This window comes from Pan troglodytes, chromosome 15 (assembly GCF_028858775.2).
Source record: "Pan troglodytes isolate AG18354 chromosome 15, NHGRI_mPanTro3-v2.0_pri, whole genome shotgun sequence".
NCBI lineage: Eukaryota > Metazoa > Chordata > Mammalia > Primates > Hominidae > Pan > Pan troglodytes.
In genome coordinates, this window is record NC_072413.2 from 1655001 (window position 1) to 1670000 (window position 15000).

The following is a 15000-nucleotide window of genomic DNA, read 5'->3' on the forward strand; positions in this document are numbered from 1 at the left end:
GGCACGCCTCTCGGATCGCTAGAGAAGGCTTTCTCACCGAGGGTGGGTCACACTCCCCCACACGCCAGCCGCCCCTCCTCGGGCCCGCAGAGGCGCCGAGGGACGCCTGGGGAAGGGAGGGGGCCTGCAGTACGAGGAAACACCTGCGTGCGGCCACCTTGAGCGTCCGCGGTCAGGGCGGGGGCCCGGCTGGTGCGCGCGTGCGCGCAACCCCACGAGGCCCCCCCGTCCACCCGCCTCCTTCCTTCCGAGGCAAAGCACCCCCGAAGTCAACCCACACACTACCGGTCGGAGGCAGAACGGCAGCCCCTCGGCGGCCGGCCGGCGCACGCGCCACCGGCCCGAACCCACCGCGATCGCTCACACGGCCCGCGCGCACCCGCCAGAGGGGAGCACGGGACGTGCGCTCGCCGGACCAGGCGGACGCCCTTCCCCGCGTGGGAGGGGCGCGTCTCGTCTCCCTCGACCGCCTCGAACCCCACACCGACGAGCTCCCTCAGGACCCACGCGCGGACACCGCGGCGGCGACCGGAGGAGGGGGCGCTGGGGGCGGGAACGACACACCACCGCTCGGCCTCGGGCACCTGAGGGACAACCCGGAGCGCTCCAGGAGCACCGCAAAGGCCCAAGCGGAGCCGACGCTCGCGCACACCCCCCGAGAGGGCAGCACGACGGGCCGCCGCGGAGGGGGGCCGCCCGCAAGTCCACAACCACTGGAGGCGACAGCGAGGGGTGCCTGCCGCGTCAGAGGACCCCGCCGACCCGCCCCGCGACGCAGAAGGCAGCGGGCGGGACGGCGAGGTCAGGCCGGGCTCCGCACCCCACACGCCTCCCCCACACGCGCCACCCGCAGGCGGGGAGAGGAGAGACGAGGGGACCCCGCGGGGCGGAGCGAGAAGAACGGTCCCGTTCGCCACGAACGTCCGCCCCTCGCCCGTCGCGGCTCGGACCCGGCCCGGGAGAGCACGACGTCACCACATCGATCACGAAGAGCCCCCCGGGAGCGGAGGTCGGCCGGCCGGCCGGCCGACGCCCTGCTCCGGGGAAGGGGCGGCGGACAACCCAGCGGAGACGAGAACGCCTGACACGCACGGCACGGAGCCAGCGGGGTGGGGTTGTCGCGGCCGCCCCGGGCGCCCGCAGCGGAGAGTGCACGGGGGCACGGTGGCCCTCGCCGCCTTCCCCGCCGCCCCCAGGCGGGTCAGAGACCCAGACCCGGACCCGGGCCGGCACCGGGAGTCGGGACACGCCCGGGCGCGCGAGAGGACAGCAGGCCCGCGGGCCCCAGCAGGCGGCTCAAGCAGGAGCACGGCCGGCTAGCCGGGTCACCGGTAGGCCAGAGCCCCGCACGCATCCGGAGTCCCAACCTCTCCAGCGACAGGTCGCCAGAGGACAGCGTGTCAGCAATAACCCGGTGGCCCAAGATGCAGACTCGGAGTGAAAGATATACCTCCCCCGGGGCCAGGAGGTCGTGTCACCGACCACGCCGCCGGCCCAGGAAACGCGCGACACGGACACCTGTCCCCAAAAACGCCACCATCGCAGCCACACACGGAGCGCCCGGGGCCCTCTGGTCAACCCCGGGACACACGCGGGAGCAGCGCCGGGCCAGGGACGCCCTCCCGGCCGCCCGTGCCACACGCAGGGGGCCGGCCCGTGTCCCCAGAGCGGGAGCCGGAAGCATTTTCGGCCGGCCCCTCCTACGACCGGGACACACGAGGGACCGAAGGCCGGCCAGGCGCGACCTCTCGGGCCGCACGCGCGCTCAGGGAGCGCTCTCCGACTCCGCACGGAGACTCGCCAGAAAGGATCGCGGCAGAGGGACCGCGGCCCGGCCCGGGGACCGCTCCCCGGCACCCGGGGGACGGGGGCAGGACGGTCCCCGGCTCCCCACGGGGACTCGGAAACGAATTCGGCCGCCGCCTCAGACGGCCAGGATGAGCGCGGACGGACCCGCGACCGGGCCGGGAAGGGCGTCCCCAGCCTCCCGCGCCACGCGCGGCGGGTCCCCGCGGGTCGCGGCTCGGGCCTCGGGAGCTGCGGCGCGCTGGTCGACCGGCCCGGGCAGCCCCACGCCCGGCTCGGGCCCAGAAGCGCAGCGACGGCCTCTCCCCCACATAAACCTGCACGCCAGAGCTCTGACTCACAAGCGACGCGCCACAGCTCTGGCGCCACCGGGCCAGCCGGGCTGACGACCGCGGGCTTTCCGGAGCTCTGCACAGCTCACAGCGGGGACGGTCCCCTCCCTCGGCAGCTGCCACCGCAGCTCCGGAAGCCGAGAGCACGATCTAAAAGCGGCCGCCAGATGGAGCCCGACGACCGCCGCGAACGTCAGCGAGACAGATCCGGATGGCAGGCAGGGCGGCCCGTGGACCGCAAAAGCGAAACCGTGAGCCGAGAAGCTCTTCCCGAGGCCGAAAACGCAGCCCCTCTGCCCCAACCCCACACACACGGTGCCCAAAACGCGTCTCTGCCTCGACCGCGACAGAGTCAGAAGACAACCCACGGCGCGTGGGTGTTCGGAGATGCATCTCGGAAGCAGGGAGGGAGGGAGGGAGGGAGAAAGAACACACAAGGACTCGGTCGCGGGTCGCTGCAGACACACGGAGAGGCAAAATGCATAGGCTCTTCCGGAATCCACGCAGAGACAGACGGGGGGGGGGGGGGCGGGGAATGGGGAAAAGAGACAGATGGTGAAAGGGAAGGAGGGAGGGAAGGGAGCAGGGAGGGAGGGAGGGAGGAAGACAATGGAGAAAAGAGAGACAATTTAAAAAACGTCGATACACAGAGAAAACTTTTGAAACACTCCATTTTTAAAAGACAGACGGAAAGGAAAGAAACATGAAAAAGAGAGAAAGAATGAGGAAAGAAACGAAGGAAAGAAGGGAAAAAGAAACAGAGAGGAAAGAAAAAAGAAGGAGAGACAGGGAACGAAAGAGAAATAAAGCACGAAGGAGAAAAGATCAGAAAGAGAGAGAGAAGGAAAGGAAGAGAGGAAGAAAAACCTACAGAAGGAGAGAAAGGAAGAAAGGAAGGAAGAAAAACGTAAAGGAGAGGAAGAAAGAAAACAGAGATAAGTACGTACACCTGTTCATTTATAAACATAAATACAACACTTTTTGTACGTAAACGTAAACGTATTTCTCGACGATCGCTTCTCTGTAGAGCGATGTGTATTTATTTGTATCACAGAAACACCTACATCTATCATATAGAAGGATGTTTCTATACAATCGGTACGTGTTTACTACACACGAGAGTAGTAAATGCAAAGATATACGCATTGTCGTTTACATACAAATGTACAAAAATGTTCACATTAATAAACGTCAGTAAATACATGGAAAGGAAAGAAAGAAAAAAAACGAAATGAGTCAACAGGCCGGGCACGGTGGCTCACGCCCGTCATCCCAGCACTTCGAGAGGCCGAGGTGGGCGCATCACATGAGGTCGGGAGTCGGAGGCCAGCCTGACCAACACGGAGAGACACGGTGTGCCTACTAAAAACGCAAACATCAGCCAAGCCAGGCGTGGGGGTGCCTCCCTGTAATCCCCGCTAATCAGGAGGCTGAGGCAGGAGAAGCCCTCGAACCCGGGAGGCGGAAGGTGCGGTGAGCCAAGATCGCGCCATTGCACTCTAGCCGTGGAACCAAGAGTGAAACTCTGTCTCAAAAGGACGAAACAGAAAGAAAGAAAGAAAGAAAGAAAGAAAGAAAGAAAGAAAAGACAGAAAGCAAGCAAGCAAGAAAGCAAGCAAGAAAGCAAGCAAGAAAGCAAAAAAGCAGGAAAGATAGAAAGAAAGAGAAGAGAAAGCAAGAAAGCAAGAAAGAAAGAAAGAAAAAGAAAAGAAAGCAAGAAAGAAAAGAAAGCTAGAAAGAAAACAAAGCCAGAAAGAAAGCAGGAAAGAAAGCAAGAAAGCAAGAAAACAAGAAAGCAAGAAAGCAAGCAAGAAAGAAACAAAAGAAAGAAAGAAAGAAACCAAGAAAACAAGAAAGCACGAAAGCAAGCAAGCAAGCGAGAGAGCAAGAAAGAAGGAAACAAAAGAAAGAAAGCAAGAAAACAAGAAAGCACGAAAGCAAGCAAGAAAGCAAGAAAACAAGAAAGCAAGAAAGCAAGCAAGAAAGAAAGAAAAAGAAAAGAAAGCAAGCAAGAAAGAAAAGAAAGCAAGAAAGAAACAAAAGAAAGCAAGAAAGCAAGAAAACAAGAAAGCAAGAAAGCACGAAAGCAAGCAAGCAAGCAAGAAAGCAAGAAAACAAGACAGCACGAAAGCAAGCAAGCAAGAAAGCAAGAGAGAAAAAGAAAGGAAAGCCAGAAAGCAAGCAAGCAAGAAAGAAAAGAAAGCAAGAAAGCAAGAAAACAAGCAAGCAAGAAAGCAAGCAAGAAAGAAACAAAAGAAAGAAAGAAAACAAGGAAGCAAGAAAGCACGAAAGCAAGCAAGCAAGCAAGCGAGAGAGAGAGAGAGAGAGAGAGAGACAGAGAGAGAGAGAGGCTGGGCGCTGTGGCTCACCCCTGTCATCCCAGCACTTTGGGAGGCCAAGGCAGGCGGACCACCTGAGGTTGGGAGTTGGAGACCAGCCTGACCAACATGGAAAAACACCGTCTCTACTAAAAGTACAAACATCAGCCAGGCACGGTGGCCCATGCCTGTAATCCCAGCTAATCAGGAGGCCGAGGCAGGAGAATCGCTTGAACCTGGGAGGCGGAGGGTGCGGTGAGCCGAGATCGCGCCATTGCCCTCTAGCCTGGGCAACAAGAGTGAAACTCTGTCTCAAAAAAAAAAAAAAAAAAAAAAAAAAGGAAGAAGAAGAAGAAAAAAAGAAAGTAATAAGAAAGAAAGAAAGAAAGAAAGAAAGAAAGAAAGAAAGAAAGAAAGAAAGAAAGAAAAGGCAAGGCCAGGCAAGGCAAATCTACCTGCTTTCACTACATCTGGGGAGAATCGGGAAAGTCCCCAACAACAACAAGGCCTAAAGTGGAGCTGCCATCTGTCAAACCCGAGCGGAAGAGTCCACGCGGGTTAAAGACACGAAGAAAGACAAGGAAACCATCGACCGAGGAGAAGAACAATCTGGCCCAGCCAGGGTCTGTCTCCTGAGGTTGTCTGGGCAACCAGGGAATGGGACGGAGGGAGGGCGGGCCTCCGAGACTCCGTCTCGAAACAGAAATCATGAGAATAAAATAAAATTAAGTTAAAAAAAAGAAATCACGCATAATTCCTAACGTGTTTGATGCCTCGAAAGGCGAGAGGCGTACGTACGTGGATGTCACGGTGGGGTTGTTTTTTGTTGTTGTTGTTGTTGTTGTTGTTGTTGTTTTTTCTTTTTCCCCGGAAACTCACTTTTTAATTATTTTGTTGCATTTCATTTTCATTTTCATTTTTTTGAGACGGAGTCTCGCTCTGTCGCCCAGGCTGGGGTGCAGTGGCACGATCTCGGCTCACTGCAACCTCCACCTCCCAGGTTCAAGCGATTCTCCTGCCTCAGCTCGGCCTCCCGAGTAGCTGGGATTACAGACAGTACAGCACAGCACGGCGCCCGGCTAATTCTGTGTATTGTGAGTAGAGACGGGGTTTCACCATACTGGCCCTGTTGGTCTGACCGCCTCTTGATCCACCGGCCTTGGCCTCCCAAAGTGAGGGGGTGACAGGCTTGAGCCACCGCGCAGGGCCCATTTATTTTATTGCATTGTATTTATTTATTTTAATTTATGTATTTGTGTATTTATTTATTTATTTATTTTTGAGACGGAGTTTCGCTGTTTTTGCTCAGACTGGAGTGCGATGGCGCAATCTCGGCTCACCGCAACCTCCGCTTCCCAGGTTCAAGCGATTCTCCTGCCTCAGCCTTCCTAGCAGCTGGGATTAGAGGCATGTGCCACCGCGCCCGGCTAGTTTTGTATTTTCAATTGAGACGGGATTTCTCCATGTTGGTCGGGCTTGTCTCCAACTCCCGACTTCAGGTGATGCGTCCACCTCGGCCTCCCAAAGTGATGGGATGACAGGCATGAGCCACCGCACCCGGCCTATTGTATTGTATTGTATTGTATTGTATTGTATTGTATTGTATTGTATTGTATCCTATCGTATCGTGTGGTATTTTATTGCATTGCAATGGATTGTATTGACTTATTTTATTCAGTTAGTTACTTTTGTGTTATTTTATTTATTTATTTGTGTGTTCGTTTTTGCCTGATCAAAGGTCAATCAGACCCAGTCGTCAAAGTGGCGATTTCCTAGGCAACAAAGGAGGGAGGAACTTGGAGGTGGGGGTGGGGGCGGTGGAGAAGACACAGTTGCCCCAGGCTGTGCGCAGGCGGCCTGGTGCTCCCTTCCTCTGTGAGGCCTCCGTTTTCAGAGTCACAGTGACCGCTAGGTGATGCCCGACGTCTGCCAGTGACAGTGTCAGCCCGGAATGAATTGGGATCCCCTGGGGAGGGGGTGGGGGGAAGGATGGAGGCTCCCACAGCACAGTGGGTCACCGCGCCCTCCAAAGCGATCCCCACAACTAATCGACCAGGGCTCCTGGGGGGACGCAGCCTAAGTCCCCCACCCATCGGATCATCTGGAACTTCCGTCCAGAGACGAGAGACCGACTGGGAATTCTCTCAGTCAAGGTCCAAACTGAAAAGAATCACTGGCACGGACAGCAGGACTAAGGCCATTTCTAAAAGACTGGTTTCTGTGTTTTGGGTGAATCTGTGTATTTCTGTATCACAAAATGACTGACTTTGAACGTTACGATTTTTCTCCTCCTTACGTGTACGGTCCTGTGATAGACAGACCAGGGGACTCCTCAGCTCAGAGTCCATGAGGCCAGAAGCTGACGCCCCAAATTTCTATTGAGAATGAATTTAAGCACGCCAGCCAAACGCTCTGCCGTGAAACTGTCTGTCGGGAAGACAAGCGGGGGAGGGGGGAAGGGGGGGTCCGGGCGCCGTAGGCTCGCGCCTGTCATCCCCGCACTTTTGGGAGGCCGAGGGCCGGTGGATCCCTCGGCCCAAGCCTTGGCAACACGGTGAAACCTCGTCTCAAAAAAAAAAAAAAAAAAAAAAAAAATTACAAAAACTAACTGGTTTCATAACCTGGACTCAAAGTTAATAAATAGATAAATAGGCCGGGGGCGGTGGCTCACGCCTGTCATCCCAGCACTTTGGGAGGCCGAGGTGGACGGATCACAGGGTCAGGAGATCGAGACCATCCTGGCTACCACAGTGAAACCCCATCTCTACTCAAAATACAAAAAGTCAGCCAGGCACAGTGGTGGGCGCCTGTAGTCCCGGCTACTTGGGAGGCTGAGGCAGGAGAATGGCGTGAACCCGGGAGGCAGAGCTTGCAGTGAGCCGAAATCGCGCCGCTGCACTCCAGTCTGGGCAACAGAGCGAGAGTCTGTCTCGAAAATAAATAAATAAGTAAATACATAAATCAATAAATGTAAATAAATAAATAAATAGATTAAAATTGAAAACTAAAAAAAAGTAAAATAATTTAAAAAAAAAAACGTAGCCGGCCGGTCACGATGGCTCACGCCTGTCACCCCAGCACTTTGGGAGGGCGAGGCGGGCAGATCCACTGGGGTCGCCAGTTCGAGACCAGCCTGACCCACATGGAGAAATGCCGTCTCTACTAACAATACAAAATCAGCCGGGTGTGGTGGCCCCTGCCTGTAATCCCAGCTACTCAGGAGGCTGAGGCAGGAGAATCGTTTGAACGCGAGAGGTGGAGGTTGCGGTGAGCCGAGATGGTGCCACTGCACTCCAGCGTGGGCACCAAGAGTGAAACTCCGTCCGAAGGGGAAAAAAAAAAATAAGTGCTGTATTCTGTTATTTTTGCTTCCTACCCTGACAAGAACATAATACAGCTGTTGTCTTTCTGCCTGCCTGCCTGCCTGCCTGCCTGCCTGCCTGCCTGCCTGCCTGCCTGTGGCAGGGCCTCATTCTGTCTTTCGCCCAGACTGGAGCGCAGTGACACAATTATGGCTCACTCACTGCAGCCTCAACCTCCCCAGGGTTAGGCGATTCCTCGAGGGATCCTACGGCCTCGGCCTCCCAAAGTGCTGGGGTTACAGGCGCGAGCCACCAGCACCCGGCCTGAGTTAATACATCTGGTCTCACTACGTCTTAACCACGCACCCACGAAGAACTCAAGTCAAGAGAGAGTCGGCAAGAGACTCTCAGCATTCTCTCCCGAAAGCACGTGTGTCCCGAGCTCCTGTGGTTTCAGGTGGCCGCGCGTAGAGGAGAGATTTCCAATGTTTCCGGAGAGGTGCGAGCCACAGTCACTCGGGGCATCCGAGCACGAGATGGGGTTTCTGACAGCGACTGAAGGGCCAGGAAGGGCCAGAATCTGCCAAGGCCCGCGTTCCAGGGTGGGGCCGATGGAACCCAAGGTAGAGGGAGTCAGCGGTCCGCACAGAGAGAGCTCCAGCCCTAGGCCCCACTGTGCAGACCGAATCAGAAGGAAGAGAGTCCTTCGTCCTACCTGCCGCATCCCTCACATCCCCCCACTGAACTTGGGAGTGGATCCGTGTTCTAAACACGAGGTGACTCTCGGTTTGCAATGGATCACAAGGGGCCGGGCTTTCCAGAGTCGGCAGGATAAAGAAGTCATTCTGGCTCGGACTCCCCCATCCCACGGTAAACGGTCGGTAACGGTCGCTGGTGACTTTAAATGAGCCGGGGCTGGCCGGGCCGGAGCCGCTATGGGGGTGGGGGGTGGGGGGGTGGGGGGGCGGTGCCTGAGGCACTGCAGAAAGTGGGCCTGAGCCTCGAGGATGGCGGTGCTGCAGGGACCCGTCCAGGCTGCTATATGGCAAGCACGAAGCCACTATGCCTACCGAGATGCGGTTTTCCTCGCAGAACGCCTCTATGCAGAAGTACACTCAGAAGAAGCCTTGTTTTTTACTGGCAACCTCTTCTTACCGCTCAGGAAAGGCCTATAAAACATATAGACTCTGGAAAGGACACAGTTGTACTACACCGCAATGCAAATACCTGCTTGCGAAATGTTGTGTTGGTCTCAGCAAGCTTGCAGAAGGGGATCAAATCTTATCGGGTGGAGTGTTTCATAAGCAGAAAAGCCATGATGATATTATTGTTCCTGAGTTCGCTGATTCAGCTCGCTTTCCCCTTCCATCGTTGGGACATGTATATTGCAAGGCAGATCGGCTTACCAAAGGGTCAGAATGTGACCAAAAGAGCCTTCGTTGAAATCCTTTCCTCTGGTGTCCCTTTGAATCATGATGTGAAACAGGGGGGAAAAGCCAGATCCTGACCAAACATTTTGATTCACATCTCTAGAGAGCTTTAGCAACTGCCTGTCCAAGTGTTGCGCCAAAACACTGGGACCTCGTCCTAGTTTATGTCACAGACAGCCTGAGACCGTTCTTACGGAAACACCCCAGGACACCGTTGAATTAAACGGATTGAATTGAGAATCTTCCAATTCAAAGTACTCCTTGAATACAGACTCCCCAGTGTCTTCTATCGATTCAGCTGTCCTTTCACCTGATACGGTCCCACTGGGAACAGGAACTTCCATATGATCTAAACAGGTTCAACATAAACCAAAAACTGGTCGAAGTGTATTAGGAGGACCAGCAGCAGTTAGTCCATGAGCCCCAAGCGTTGGCATTTTGCCATTAGAAGCCCCAAGTCCCGGAGACGGATCCTATGGACAAAACTGCACTGGTATTAGACACCTTCTGTCGTTGACGTGCCATCCGCCGGAGCCCCTTCAAAAAAGTCTGTTGCCAGAATCGGCCAAACCGGAACACAGTCTGTCTTCTCGCAGAGGGGAAAGAGCCGAAAGGTAACCCCAATTCTTGCAAAAACACAAAGTTCTGGTGCGCCGACAAGGGCAACACCTCAGGTATTGAGCCCCACTACGGCATCTCCCCCAAATGCGCCGCCTCGAAGAAATTCACGACTCTTGACTAGTGACAGCTCCACAACCGAGGAGAATAGGAGAAAATTAAAAGGGAAGTTTCCACCTAAAATCCCAAACAGAAAAACAAAAAGTAAAGCTAATAAAGGAGGAATAACTCCACCGAACGTAAGTGATAGCCATGGAAGTGACAAAATGGGACTCTTCCATCATTCCAGAAGGGAAAATAGCCGCAATCGCGCCTCAGATTCAGGCTTTTAATCTACAAAAAGCAGCAGCAGCGGAAGGCTTGATGAGCCTTCCTCGTGAAAGGGGGAAAGGTTATTTAGCTTTGTGTTCTCACCACGGCAAAGAAGCTGTCAGTCAGTATCTTGAGCCATCTAGCTTCTCACCACCGCAATACCGGTTGGGTACCGTGCCAAATTGGAAGGGCCTATTTTAAACTTTCAGAGTCCACGCAAGCTGAAAGAAAATTCTCAGAGGTTAGAAGGATTGAGAATTACAGAGTCGAAGGCATGGAGATCTGCTCTACAACACTTTGGCATCCTCCGAAAGATGTTGCTCTTTCAGTTCTGTCCAAAGACTTCACAGACAGGGATAAAACTTCGCCAGCCAGAGGCCTGGTGTGCTGCAGGGAACTGTTTCGGTCTGCAACGGGAACACGATATTGCGATTCAATTCTTCCAGAGAACTCTCGAAGTGGATCCAAATGATGCTTATGCCTATAGTGCATTAGGGCGTGAGCTTGTCTTCACTGAAGAATTGGACAAAGCATCAGCTTGTTTTCGAAATGCTATCAGGGTCAATCCCAGACATTGTAAGGCATGGTAAGTGGTAATGAAGTGTAAAGACAAAGCCCTATGGATGGTGCCGGTACTCGCTAGTTTTTCTGGTTAGATAGCTCTTTATTGTCACGAATTTGGTTAAAAATACTTAGGGATGGTACATAGTGCTGAATAACTTCTAACTAAGATGTTTCCTTATGAAACGTATGTCTTGAACAAACTCTGAAATGAACTCATGATCCTAGAATACCAGATCCTTATACTCAACAGTTTCAGTCTTCTAGCAAACTTTTGCAGACGCTGTAGTTGTCTTTGGTTCGTGTATGTGTTTCTTTAGTTGTGTGACTTGATTCGTTACTTTTTCTTCGAGCACCGAAGTGGTGATGGGGACAAGGAGCGCTTGGGAGATTGGAAAGGAATAGCATAGTTCGCTTATTGGAGAATAGAAAAATAGATGGAAACAACTCACGAGCTGCTGCTTTTTGACAGTGTTCCAGTTTACGGAGTTACTATGAAGAACTTCACGTACCCTTTCATGTAGCGGTCTCTCTGTTTTACTCTTTTGTACTCGTGTATAAGTGGGCACATAGGAAATTACTACCTAGGTCCTATTGTGATCAACTGAATAAGACATGAGAAAGTGTGGTCCTCCCTCTGCCTCAACAGCATACTCACCGTTGACATTGATTGCATTTTTCTGGACTGACTTCATAGTTTAAACGTCAAGAGAAGGCCGGGCGCAGTGGCTCACGCCTGTCATCCCAGCACTTTGGGAGGCCGAGGCGGGCGGGTCACGAGGTCAAGAGATCGAGACCATCCGGGCCAACACGGTGAAACCCCGTCTCTATTAAAAGTATAAAGATTAGCTGGGCGTGGTGGTGGGCCCCTGTAGTCCCAGCTACTCGGGAGGCTGAGGCAGGAGAATCGCTTGAACCCGGAGAGGTGGCGGTTGCAGTGAGCCGAGATCACACCATTGCACTCCAGCCTGGGCGACAGAGCGAGACGCCGTCTCAAGAGAAATACATTAAAAAAATAAATACATACATAAGTAAATATCAAGAGAAAGTATAATTCTGAAGTCATAACCCTGTGGTAGTTATTTTGTCAGATACGGTGGTCTTTGGGGTGACTTATTACAGCAGTGGCGTTCTATCATTTGATTTGCTTCTAAATCTGAAGCATTATATTACGGAAACATTTTTTGATTTGCGAATATGTTGTTCAATGGATCATATCTCATTTTGCTGTAGTAGTTACGTGGCCCGAAAGATGGCCAAAAAGATAGTGCCAGCTACTGCTGACCAACGTCACAATCAACTTGCCAATACTGCCTTCTCTTCCGATGGCTATGTTCTCCGTCCTATTTTAAGAACTCAGTTCTCTTCATAAGACTTGTGTCGTTTTCGATTTTTTCCCAAGTCTGGTTGATCCTTGTGTTGTGATGTTTTAAAATGTGTATTGTCTGTTCAGCTCTTTTGCAGGAGTCGCATTCCTAAAAAAATCTTAACCCTATCAAAAATTGTGTTTCAAGGAGGATTATTCAGATCGGCCAGCTTTGACTAGGAAGAGTGTAAATGCTGACGTGTTTAGGTAGCTCTAAATACTGAGCACCTTTATTCTAACCACAAAATGGATAGCCTTTCTTTTGTCTTCACTTTCGCTATCATTAGCACAGTGTTTAATACCTTTTCTTCATCTATAACACAATTATAATGATATAGGAAGCCACTCAAATAAGGCAGACATGTTGCGTTGCACTTAAAAAAAAAAAGAAGAAGAAGAAGAAGAAGTCTCTCTGTGGCACAGAATGAGGTGTGGTTCGAATCTGGAATCTCCAGTGAAAACCAATGAAAGAGGGTGAAACCCCGTGTCTACTAAAAAAAAAAAAAAAAAAAGATATGAGCCGGCCATGGTGGCGCTGAGACAGGAGAATCACTTGAACCCAGGAGGCAGAGGTTCCAGTGAGCTGAGATCACGCCGCTGCACTCCAGCCTGGGGGACAGAGCAAGACTCCATCTCAGAAACAAACAAACCCACCAAGCCAGTAAAGGTGTTTAATTCGATGGTGTCAGGCTCAGGTCTCTTGACAGGATACATCCAGCACCCGGGGGGAAACGTCGATGGGTGGGGTGGAATCTATTTTGTGGCCTCAAGGGAGGGTTTGAGAGGTAGTCCCGCAAGCGGTGATGGCCTAAGGAAGCCCCTCCGCCCAAGAAGCGATATTCATTTCTGGCCTGTAGCCACCCAAGAGGGAGAATCGGGCTCTCCACAGACCCCACAACCCCCAACCCACCCCACCCCCACCCCTCCCACCTCGTGAAATGGGCTCTCGCTCCGTCAGGCTCTATTCACACCGTGTGCTTTTGGAACCTCCAGCGTGTGTGCGTGGGTTGCGTGGTGGGGTGGGGCCGGCTGTGGACAGAGGAGGGGATCAAGCGGCGGTGTCCCGCGGGTGCCCGGGACGTGGGACGTGGGGCGTGGGTGGGGTGGCCAGAGCCTAGGGAACTCATCGCCGGTCAGGACGTCTCCCCTCCCGGTCCCCTCTCTGACCTACGCTCCACATCTTCGCCGTTCAGTGGGGACCTTGTGGGTGGAAGTCACCATCCCTTTGGACTTTAGCCGATGAAGGCCGGGCTCCCAAGAGTCTCCCCGGAGGCGGGGTCTTGGGCAGGCTCACAAGGATGCTGACGGTGACGGTTGGTGACGGTGATGTACTTCGGAGGCCTCGGGCCAATGCAGAGGTATCCATTTGACCTCGGTGGGACAGGTCAGCTTTGCGGAGTCCCGTGCGTCCTTCCAGAGACTCATCCAGCGCTAGCAAGCATGGTCCCGACGATCCCAGCTCCCAGCAGAGGCACTTTTGTTCACACAGGATCCTGGGCAGGAAAGTTCTCAGCAGGCTTAGGCCTCCTAGCCAAAAAGCCAAAACCACTTCTGGGATTTTTTTCAAAGAGCCAGTGGTTCCACAAGGGGCCGTGGGTAGTTGTGGAAATGGAGAGAAGTGTTTGCACATACATATTTGAGACAGAACGGACAGGGCTCGGTCACAGATCACTTAGGACACGGGCAGATGCACATGGAGAAAACTCTTCCGGCATCCTAGGGGAACAGAGGTACGATTTTTCGAGACAGTCGAGGGAGAAGCCACACCAGATTTTAGGATTGGATCTTTATTCCTATGTAGTTTCTATGAGGTATCCAAGTCCAGAAATCAACTCGCCAGTTCTGTACAGCATTCTGTAGGGAGATCAAATCTGGGATGTCAGAAGTTAAGAATTCGGGCCTTGGTGAGGGATTAGATTAGATGTACTTGAGCTTATTTTGCAAAAAAAAGAGAGGGCGGGAGATAGCGAGAGCCAGAGCCAGAGACCGAGACAGACAGACAGACAGAGAGAGAGAGAGAGAGAGAGAGAGAGACAGAGAGACAGAGACAGAGAGACAGAGACAGAGACAGACAGAGAGAGACAACGATACACAAAGAGGGAAAGACAGAAAAAGAGAGAGAGAGAGAGACAGATAAAGAGACAGACGGAGAAAGACACAGATGGACAGAGACAGAGAGAAACAGAAAGAGAGAGAAACAGAGACAGGAAGGGAGAGAGACAGGCAGAGAGAGAGAGAGACAAACAGACAGGCAGACAGACAGGCAGAGAAAGAGAGTAAGACAGAAGGCAGACACACACACCCCCCCACACCCCCCCCCACACACACACACAGAGAGAGAGAGAGAGAGAGAGAGAGAGAGAGAGACAGAGACAGACAGAGAGACAGAGAGAAAGAGACAGAGAGAGAAAGACAGAGAGAAACAGACAGAAAGAGAGACACAGACAGAGACAGAGAAACAGCCGACGGGGGGGGGGGAGAGAGAGAGAGAGAGAGAGAGAGAGAGAGAGAGACAGAGAGAGACAGACAGACAGACAGGCAGAGAAAGACAGTAAGAGAGAAGACAGACACACAGAGAGAGAGACAGAGAGACAGAGACAGAGAGAAAGAAAGACAAAGACAGAGAGAGAGAGAGAGAGACAAACAGACAGACAGGGAGAGAGACAGAGAGACTAAGACAGAAGACAGACACAATGAGAGAGACAGAGACAGAGAGAAGGAAAGACAAAGAGAGACAGACAAAGAAAGACAGACACGGACAGAGAGAGACAGAGAGAAACAGACAGAAAGAGAGAGAGAGAGAGACACGCAGAGAGAGAGTGAGAGAGACAGGCAGGCAGAGAGAGAGTAAGACAGAAGACAGACAGAGTGAGACAGACAGGCAGAGAGAGACAGAGAGAAAGAAAGAGAGAGAGAGACACGCAGAGAGAGAGAGTGAGAGAGACAGGCAGGCAG

The 15000-nt window shown here is 53.0% G+C and overlaps 1 pseudogene; it reads left to right on the forward strand.

Moving 5' to 3' along the window:
- Window positions 1–8712: 8712 nt before the first annotated feature.
- LOC134808255 (cell division cycle protein 27 homolog) lies at window positions 8713–12177 on the forward strand (annotated as a pseudogene).
- The last annotated feature ends 2823 nt before the right edge of the window (window positions 12178–15000 follow it).